Here is an 11,366-nt window from a genome sequence, read left to right on the forward strand (position 1 = left end):
GACTTGAGGACCCACTATTGACCAGTGTTTTTGATAGAAAATGGCTGGGAATCCATCTGGTCATGGGGAGCTTAGACCATTCATTTGGAACATTGCTTCTTTTGCCTCTTGAATGCAAATACTCTAGTGAGGAACTCATTTTGGGAGGTAGTCACTCGGGCTTCTAAAGAGGCCAGGCATTCTGTTTGGTGACTAGGACTAGAAGTGGTGAAAAGATTAGTGAAATAGCCTTGGAAAAGGTCCCTAATACCTTCTCTCGAGTGCACCACATTGTCATTGTTGTCTAACAAAGTCTTTATCCTATTTGTTGTCCTTCTTTGGGAAGCTGCCTGGTGGAAGAACTTAGTGTTTCTGTCCCCCTCTTTCAACCACCTTATCTTGGCCCTTTGTTTCCACTTGATGTTTTCAGCCTCTAGCTTGTTATCAACTGCCCTCTGGACTTGCTTAATTTCCTCATTTAAGTTACCTGTATTATCCTCCTGTAGTTTAGAGAGCAGTTCAAGTTGAGACTGAGTCTCTCTCTTGAATGTGCCAAAGGTCTTCTTGCTCCATTGTGTAAGCCTCTGCTGACAGTTTTTTAGGCCTTCTGAGATACTTTTCATGCTGTTGTTGGTCAGTCTAGGTGACTTCCATGCTTCCTCCACCTTTGTAAAACAGTCTTGATTCAATGTCCAAGAGGCTTCAAATCTGAAAGGCTTTGTGTGTCTATTACCAAAATGTTGGTGCTGTTCCATGGTGATCAAGATGGGGCTATGATCTGAAGTAAGAAAGGGGAGGGTGTGAACACTTGGGTCTGTGTACAGGTCTAACCAGACCCCATTGCCAAGAGCCCTATCCAACCTCTCTTTTGTAAAGGCTGCCCCTTGCCTGCCATTGGTCTAGGTATATTTGTTCCCTATAAATCCCATATCTATAAGGCCACATTTGGTGATTGTGTCTCTGAACATCTCCATTTATTTGAGAGGTCTCAATGGGCCTCCACTCTTCTCCTTATTGCTCAAAATTTCGTTGAAGTCACCTACACACAGCCATCCCTCTCCTGCTACTGGTTGCAGTGCTTGCAGTAATTGCCAACTCTCGTGTCTTTTTTCTGTAATTGGGTTGCCATAGAATCCCGTTAGGAACCATGTGACTCCTGCTTCCCTATCTTTTATTGCCAGAGAGATGTGTGAGATTGTTGAGGAGATTACTTCTGCTTCCACTTCTTCTTTCCAAAAGAAAGCTAGACCTCCCTTGGTCCCTATGGGATTGATCACAAAACTATGCTCATACTTTATCAAGCGCCTAATTGATTCCATTTTTTCTTTTTTACTCTTTGTTTCCATTAAGAAAACAAAGGATGGGAACTTTGTTTGCAGCAAGTGGCACAAGTTATTAATTGATCGAGGGTTCCCAAGCCCTCAGCAGTTCCAGCTCAAGCAACTCATCTTAAATGGTGGGGCTGGATCCCAGCCACCACCATATCATTCTTGCTAGCTTCCATACCATGTTCCTTCTCCATCTTTGGTTTCTTGAGGGCCTTAACAGATGCTGATCTAGTTATAAGGCCTGCCTCTCTCTTTGATCCAGTTGGTATGTTTTCCTTGTTCACTTCTATTAAGGGGCCTGCACTGCCTTTGTTCCTTGCTTTCCTTTTCTATGTGGCTTGACTCTTGAATTTCTGCAGGGCTAGGACTTGGTCCGAGACAAAGTTGGCCATAGAGGATACTTGGGCCACCAGATCATTGCTACTGAGGTTCAAGACAGGTTGCTGGGCCTTGTCCTTGCTAGAGGTTTCTGCCTTGTTGATTGGCAAAGCAGCATCCTCAAGGCCTTGCATCAGACAAGGTCCTGCATCTTTTGAAAACTGTTCTGACTTGCCCACAACTAGCTCCACATTTGTTTCCTTAAAAAGGACCTGACTGCTTCCTGTCTTCTGATCAACAGAAAGGTGGTGGTTCACAGTTGCCCCTTTTGTTTCTGTGCTGTCCCCATCCTGCAGGTTAGGATTCTGACCCACTGGTGTATTGTCATGCTTTTTGGTTGGTGTGTCGTCCCTGACCTCTCTCTCCCTCCCCCATGGTTGCTCCTCTATTTCTCTAGGTGGACTTGAGTTGCCATACCTTTTCCTTGAGAGGTCTCCTTCTCTGGTTGCTGGTGCTCGAAGCCAAGGCCCATACTGGAGTTTACTGCTGTCTGTTTTCATTACTTGGCAGCCTCTTTGTGCATGCTTTAAGACCCCCACATTTGAAACAAAAAGATGGCAAACGTTCATATTTAAAGGGGATCCAGGTTCTCTTACCTTCAAAAGACAAGAAAAGACCTCTTTGAAGAGCCTTTGAGATGTCAACCTCCACCTTGAGTCTCAGGAACTTGCCCCATCCAATGCCCCTATCATCAACTTGTACCGAAAGAGTCTTCCCTATCGTGTCACCAATTTTTTTGCCTACCTCTTCAGTCATACTTGCCAAAGGCATGTTATATGCTTGAACCCAAAACTCTTCCAAGGTGAAAGGAACTTCATTGATTGATCTATCCCCTTCATACAAGTGAATGCAGACCAGCCACCTATCAAAAGACCAAGGCCTTCCACGTATAACCTGTTGTAAATCCTGCTCTAAGTGGAACTCAACTAAGTATTTATTGCTTCCAACTTCAGTGAATTGGATCCAGCTTTTGCATCTCCATACTCTTGCCATAGTTGTCTTAAAGGCTTCTCTATTTACCGGCCTTTTAGCTATGATCATAGCCAGCAGACAATAGTTACTATGTAGCTATTTTGTTGCTGTTGAAACAGGGACCAGTACTACCTCCCCCTTCTCCTTCTCCGTGAGACTCAATTCTTCCCACTGTTTTGTTATTTCCTCTGCCATCTCTCCTCTTCAAACCAGCCAAAACTAGCTTAAGGGACAAAGCTCTGCTAGAGAGAAAAAACCTCAACCTTGAGAGGAGAGGACTATTTTGTTTATAATTTGGGCATTTATTCCAACAGAGATGAATGGTATGTGGACAAAAATTCCATTTCTTACAAGAAATAGATCTAACTGATATGTATATCTAATATCACATATTTTTGTTGACTTACATAATGTATAAAGATTTTGTTATTTTCAAGTTTCTCTTGTGCTTTCCAAGAGATAGTTCCTTGGATAATTCTTTTCTAATATACTTTTGTCTAGAAAGCCTAGATTGATTTTTTACTACTCTTATCATTACCTAGTTTATAGGTATGATCTGCAAAATTATAGTTTGCTAATGTTAAGTTAGTGTTCTACCACAAATAAAGGATGCAGATCAACGAACTATAACATGTTCTAAAACATTAAGAGCACCAGCATTGGCGTACCGGCCAGATGCTAGTGGAGTCCTTCAAATAACTAATATAAATTCAGACTACATTGGATTAGGCATCCTTCATCGCTAGCTGCTCTTCCATCGTCAGCTCCTTTGTCAAAAGCATGTCTTCCGTCGGTTGCAAAGTAAACTCCAAACCGAAGACCCTTCGATGATGCCAATGAAATGGTATTTTCTCTTCCCCAATGATAAATATTTTGCCTTCCACTTGTTTTCTCCCTCTCTTTCTCAAAGTTTCTTGCTCTAACCTTTTCCCTTTATTTCTCTTCCTTGCATTTCTCACAGATCAGACTTATGCAGTGCCAAACTTCGTCCTGATTGCAATATCTATCACAGGCTAGGTAATGCCTCCCTCCATTCCTAGTTTTAGATATATATATATATATATATATATATTGTGATTTCTATTATGGAGAGAAATTTGAGATTGAAAATTTATGATTACTTCGATGGCCGGATTAAAGGTTTTGATGTTATTGATGTTTTTTGAGATGATCAATGTTTGTTTGATTTTGGATTTATTTGATATCTTCTTCCCTCTTATATGACTTGTTGATTCTCATATAGTGGAGTAATAAGCACATGGAAAAATTAGTTATTTCTTATGAAATTATAATGAATGACTATTAACATATGTTTGGTTATGAAGCATGTGAACCATGTTTAAATATTCCAACACAAGCTTAAAAGAAAAGATAGGGAACATAAACAAAGTTGTCATAAAAGGTGCTATTGTTAAATATTTTAACATGAATATTAATAAACGGATCTTCAATTTTATATGATCCACAATAATAAACAATAATAAATAAATGCGTATCTTTATCATCAGTTTGATGAAGAATTAGATCTGGTTATGAGAGAAAGATCACCCTAACAACCTTGCCTCACAAGTGTCTCATGATGGCAAAAGGCACTCTAATGTTGTAGGTGAGAACCCTTTAACCTCTCAGTGCTATTTATAGATTTCTGACCATAAAAAAATCTCAAAGTTTGTATCTGACTATAGTTAGAGATATAGAGTTTTAATCTTATCTCTTAAGATTTTTCTTATCCCATTATCACTCATTTTTTAACTAACACTACAACAAAAGTCATTTTTACCAACGACTTAAAATCGCCGGCAAAAGAACTAAAATCCCCGCCAAATAAATATCCCAACGATTTTCAACTCGTCGGCTAATCGCCGGTATTATAAAGCCACTTTTGATATACGGCCGCGAAAGTAAAATATCGCCGTCTAAACCAACCCATTTGGCAGCGATTAATAAATCGCAGGCATATAATTCCAAAACGCCATAAATCTTTTACCAGCGATGTAAAAATCGCTGCCAAATGATATGGCTGCGATTTCTTAATCGTTGGTGAAAGAATATACCAGCATTTGGCAGCAATTTTTACATTGCTGGCAAAAGATTTATAAATTGCCAGCGATTTTTTCGTCGCCGACATATAATTCCAAAAACGCCAACCCTATTTGCCAGTGATGTGAAAATCGCTGCCAAATGATTTAGTTGCGATTTCTTAATCGCTAGTCAAGGATTTTGTTGTTTTAATATTCTTTCACCAGCGATTAGAAAATCACAGGGATATCATTTGGCAGCGATTTTTACATCGCTGCTAAATGCATTTGGCGTTGGGAAGTATATGCCGGCGACGTGACAATCGCTGGTAATTTTATTGGAAGCACTTTTTCCGTCGCCGGCAAATGATAGTGGTGTTTGGGAAGTATATACCGGTGATGTAAAAATCGCTGCCAATTGATTTAGCTGCGATTTCCTAATCGCTGGTGACAGATTTTGTTGTTTTAATATTCTTTCTCCAGCGATTAGGGAATCGCGGGGATATTATTTGCCAGCGAGTTTTATATCGCTGGCAAATGATCTTGACGTTTTGGAATTATATGCCGGCAATGGAAAAATCGCTGGAAAATGATATCCCCGCGATTTTTCATCACCGGCATTTAGCTTTCGGTTATACACTTCCTTTTTGCAACTTTGAAAAAATCGCTGCCATATGAATGACAACGATTTTTTCCATTATATTATTTTTTGGTTATTTGAACTTATTAATGACGATTCAAAAATCAATGGAAAAACCTAAAAATCGAATTTTAGTTAACCCAGTATTCTTACTGTGAGACCCAATAAGAATACTGGATTACTATTTTTCTTGATCCATCCAAATGTACCTGATTGACATGTTGAACATAAATTTCCATATATGCACAACAATATATCCATACATCAACAAATATATCTGCAACCATTCTATCCAATTTAACAATTTTGGTCAAGCGTCAATTCAACCAAGTTAATATAAATTTTTACACAAGGTGGTGCATTATGGAAGTTAATACAAGCTGAGCTACTAATTATATAATTAGACCAACATAACCATATAATAATTTCGGCTACTCTATTATCACTAAAACAAAAAACTACCAATTTTTCTCATTATGTTTAATTTGGACTTTTCATTCACACTAGCATTTCATTCAACAATTTTCAGATCCTTATCATCATACTCCTGTCGTTCATGTTGGAGAGCCACATCACGCTTGAGAATGGTATTCTCCTGCATAAGTCCTTCAATTTGTTCCTTTAGCATCACATTTTCTTTGCATTTCAAAACATTGGATTTTGAGCAACAAAAATTGAAAAGGAAGGCACAAGGAATGTAATGATTACTTGGAAGTGTGGGGACTCTTATTGAACTTGAATCAATTGTTATATCAAGCCATCAAATTAATTGATAAATAATCCCTTCGTATCCCACCAATTTCCTTTCCTTTTATTTTTATGTTTTGGGAAATCACACTTTACCCCCATGATATCATTCCATCCTGTAACGTTTTCCGAATCTTGAAAGGTGGCACAATCTCCACAGTTCAATCTTGTAGTAGTGGCAAATTCCAAAAAAGAGAGGTAGTTTGGAGGAAAGCAAATACTTTAGTAGTTTGACAGTCATTGCAAAACTTTTGGAATTCTGATTTTTGTTGTCAACGGGAGTTGTTGAAAGGTCATAAATATAAAAAATTCCATACTTCACCAAATGCTAAGTATGGATCATATGTTCATTACATGACTCTTACAGGGTATCCATTAGCAGACAATTCAAGCGTATGGTCAATTCTCAATACCCAAACCATGATCAACCTCTAGTCTCATACAAAAATTAAACCAGAATTTAATTATAGATATGTACCTTGTGAAGAACTTGTGTCCACCACCAGCACGTGAACTGATGGACTTCTCTGTTGTCTCTACCAATCTTGTAGCACCACCTTTGGCATCATCCATACTAGTATTTGTTGTATTACCCTCACAAGCAAGTCAACCCATTCTGCACCATCCACAGGAAGGTATAAGTATTTATTGTTGATAGGTTATCAGGAGCAATAGAGAACTACTGCCATCACCACTCAAGTTTCTAAACATCTGTGACATTCTTCCCCATAACAAAAAACACTGATTGCTATGAAAAGATGCAACTTGAAGGCGCACATGATTCTAATAACATACGGTTGTTGCTGCTCAGATCAAATCTCACCCCGCAGATCAAACCACAGATTTAGTCCGATGCCTAATGTAAGAGTGAATTAGAAAACAACCAGATTTTAGAAAAATGATTATTTTACATTTACATGAAATATAAAATATTCATTTACTTTTATAATGAAAGACAAACAAAATACAGGACTCTTAACCATGCATTGAAGAAGAACTATTCTACTAGGACTTTGTTTTTTTGATCTTTCCATTCTAATTATGAAGAGGTGACTAGCTACTTACTTACCTTTTGCTCTACATGTGAATTTGGGATATATATATATATATATATATATCCCTCTGTTTAGAAGATGGATGCTATCCCCATTAATTTAATTCATTTTCATCTCTTATAGCGGAAAAATATATTGAACCGCTCGGTGTATATATGAAGATAGCAACATAAACTCCAAAAGTAAACGAGAATGATCTAAACAAGTAAAAAAAAATCCTTTGTGCAAATCATTGTTCTAAAGTATCTATAACAGAAATATTGTGTAAATATCTAAAGGAACAATTTCCATATAAAACTTGGTAACCCAAATTTGATCAATAACAAAAATTCCAGTATACAGATTTCTTGTACTGTTGTTGTTACATCATAAATCTCCAAATCAGTATCACAATATACTTAAGTAGGGTCGGAGTTTGAGCATGTTGTCAAGATTACAACTTTTATTGAGTTTTCCTGATCAGATATTGTGTTACGAGGAGGAATTTAGCTAGCTATATATTCAGCGATGTAAAAATTGTAATGATGGAGATTCTCCTAGCTAGGCAGTTGTGAAAAATCATTTCATTAGTGAATCCTCATCATTAGTTGGAAGAAGGCTGAATGTTTAATATTAGAGTAATCATATTTGTAATTGTCAGTGTATATACGTCACTATAATGATTTAAAAAATTGATTATTAAATACATATATTTATGTGCATCAATATATCTCCTTTAATAATATCTTTCTTTCTATTTCATACACGACACGATATTTACACATAACCATTAATTGTATCATAAAGTCTGTAGCTATAAGATAACCCAATGCAAGTGTCATCTATATTAGCAGTAAACAATCCATGCACACAGTCTCTATATTCTTACCTTTTCTAGTTTATACTTCAACAACTGGACGAGTATGGAAAAATATTCTTGCCCACAAGAAATTATATTTCAAAGTTGCTTGAAAATGATATTTGAGTACCTTTTCCGGTTGCAGAGAACACATGTAATCCACACTCCTCATTCTTGTCTTCCCCAACAATATTCAATGATTGAAGGAGTGCAGCACCTTTCCCCTTGCTGATCTTTGTTCCTTCGGCAAAATATTGGATAATGAGCAAATATTTCAAATACATAACCTAGCAAATTAATGCTGGATTCAATAATATTATAGTTCAGAAACCAAAATATGAAATTGATTAATATTCTAAGTAATCGATTAACTTAGGAGTTTATAATAAATTGAATAGACTTTTTCCAATGGCCAAAACATTGTATTAATGAAAAGGAAGCCCAGATTCGCCAGCATTAAATTTCGTAGTCCAAAAGACAAAATACATGTTATTAGCACAAATATTTGGGAAGATTTCAGACCATATTCGCTACTCATTCAAAATATGATAATATGGCAATTCTCCTGATATAGGTACTGTCCAGCAAGGTTGTTCAAAGAAAATTCCACTAGCCTTGTTAAGTCTCTTTCAATGAATATTTTGCAAAATATTCTTCCTTAACTCATATAATTTGTGCTGAACATGGCTTTACCTATGCTAGTATTAATATACTATCATGCCTTATAACGTAAGATGTTATTCCATAACTCTTTCTCCAAGGCCCTGACCTAGAATATAGTGCTTGACAATATATATAACCCCACACCAAAACATCTTAGAATGGAGTGCAAGAAAATAGCACTAGCCTATTGAGTATATTTCCACTCTAACATAGATTACAAAACTATAAATTAACACATTCCGACAACTTGGGTGGTAGGCAAAAATTACTTGCTCCTATTAGCTCATATCTACTGCCTTCTATCAGTTTTTGCACAACCTGTTTACATTTAGCATTCAGTTCACACAAATTTTATACCACCTTGCAGCCAGTTGCCCATGGAGAGTCAGAAGTTAGTATGATTCTTAGATGATACTTAATATCACATTACATTAAGTATAAATACAGCTTGTCAATCGTCATCAGTAAAAATGGATATGACATAAAGCAATGACCATACAAAGGATGACAAGATACCATGAGATAATTGTAGTCACTCTTTACCTCAAAACCAACCATGTGATATGTGAAAGTCATTAATAACCTCAATTGCTACTAATGAATATTCTAACCTTCACATTCCTGCAGTTGGATCAACTAATCGAGCTTTGCTTCAAATCCTGGTGAACATTTGATTTTCATGCTGGGGAATAAACATTTCATTCTGCTTCCCTGCAAGATGACAAGAGCTTAGAAAATAGTGGGTGGATTCAGGTATGGTTTAAAGAGAACCTGATAATCGATGTCACCATCTTTGGGTGATTTTATTTTTCAGCTATAAGAAACTTACAGTAAATTTGAAAGATGTTACCTTACTTTCGCGACAATCTCATTTGCCTCCTAGTTGTGATTCCTCGGGACATGGACACTAGATAACGTTAAAAACAACTTGTTGCTCGAGAATGGTTCGAGTATGGAGTCTTACAAATGCTCAAACTGTTCAAAAAGAGGCCACCCAAAACAGAGTCATCTCCCCGGTGTTGACATAGATCCCTTTATACAGATATAGTAATATCTATATTTATATATATATATATATATATTAACTATATATATTGCCCAGTTGTCATATTGACAAACAAAAAAACTACCCAAAAAGGCCAAAAAACAAAACGTTCCCCCTTATGAGAAGGGGGAATCATTACACTGAGTCTGTCGATATGACTCAGTGAATGACGGATGATCTCTAAAGTAGGCCTGAAGCATTCTGTCAGTTTGAATTTGATGCTCCCTAAGAGCCCGCATCTCTGATCTCATTTCTTCGAGATGACTCTTATAATCCTCAGCATCTTTCTTATGTTGTTCAGCATCTTTCTTGTGTCTTTCAATCTCAGATAGGTAGCATTGCATTTTAAGTTGGTCTCGTTGTCTACTTGACTCAGGGATGACCATCTCCCCGAGTCCTTGCGCATATCCAGCTTGATGGCCAAGGACCTCTCTAAAGACAGTCGCTGCTGCCTCATCATTACGTTGCTCTGGTTGTAGCCCACAACCCACCTTGCATCTCCTTCTGCACGTTGACAAAACAACGATTATTAACAATCGTGGCATCAATATGGCTGCATATATTATTATAATAAAGAAACATATCACACAATGACTGTAAGTGTGACGCCCCCAAATCTCCACGCACGGACACGGGAAAATCAAGACGTCCAGATGATGACAACATGGGTCACTACCCTATCGACGAGTGTCAAGTGTGTGTAAAAGCAACAAATGTGCAAAAGAAAACGCAGCGGATAACGAAAGTCATATAACTAAGTACCAGAATTTTTCTTGTTTAAATACAAAGATGTTTAAAACATACATAATAAAATATTACGTAACACAAATATTATTCAAAGCAACAACCAGATATTAACTTCAACTCAGAATTCCGGCGGAGCCGCATCCTCGGGCTCAGCCTCCTCCTCTTCCTCGAACTCTGCACCAAAATCTACGGTACCAAAAATGGTGCCGCATGTAAGTAAAATCCAAACACCACTAGATAAAAACATATAAAACTCAAACAATATGCATGAAAGAATGCAATGCACATGTCCCATAAAATCATAATTTTTCCACGCACGCCAAAAATCCCATTTGGCCAAAAAACATAACCTTCCCAAATATCACGCCAAAATTCACATTTGGCCCATATCCAACTCATACCCATTAACCAATTAATCCGTATGCACCATGACCTCCCCTAGGGGTCATCCGCACACCCTGGCTCCTGTGCCACACCGCAGGTAACGACCACGCGTGTGACACCTAAACGAGCGATGCCCAGTTCCGCGCCCTGCGTGTTCATAGCCAAGCATCCTCTAGCCCTCGCCAGCGAAGGGCCACAGAGTTGGTGCGTAGAGCGATGCCCAGTTCCGCGCCCGGTGCGTTCGTAGCCAAGCATCCCCTAGCCCCCGCTCCCATCGTCGCCCAGCGATAACTCAGGGGACATCACTCAGTATATTACGCTCCCGAGTGACCAGAGGAGCTCCACTGAGATAATAACCCATCCCGGCTTGGGCTCGTGAGACACACGCTCCCAAAATCCATTTACGCCAATAAAATGAGATTTTCGCAATTTAGTTAAAATGCACATGTATGCAATATGTAACGCAAGCCTCATGGCACAAATAACCAAGCAATCACAAACAGTCAAAACCAAACACTTCGTCCTCAATCCATCCAACCTCCGAACTCCTCGGACTCAGTCCGGAATCAACC

The sequence above is a fragment of the Carya illinoinensis genome, chromosome 3 (genome assembly GCF_018687715.1).
Source record: "Carya illinoinensis cultivar Pawnee chromosome 3, C.illinoinensisPawnee_v1, whole genome shotgun sequence".
NCBI classification, from domain to species: Eukaryota; Viridiplantae; Streptophyta; class Magnoliopsida; order Fagales; family Juglandaceae; genus Carya; species Carya illinoinensis.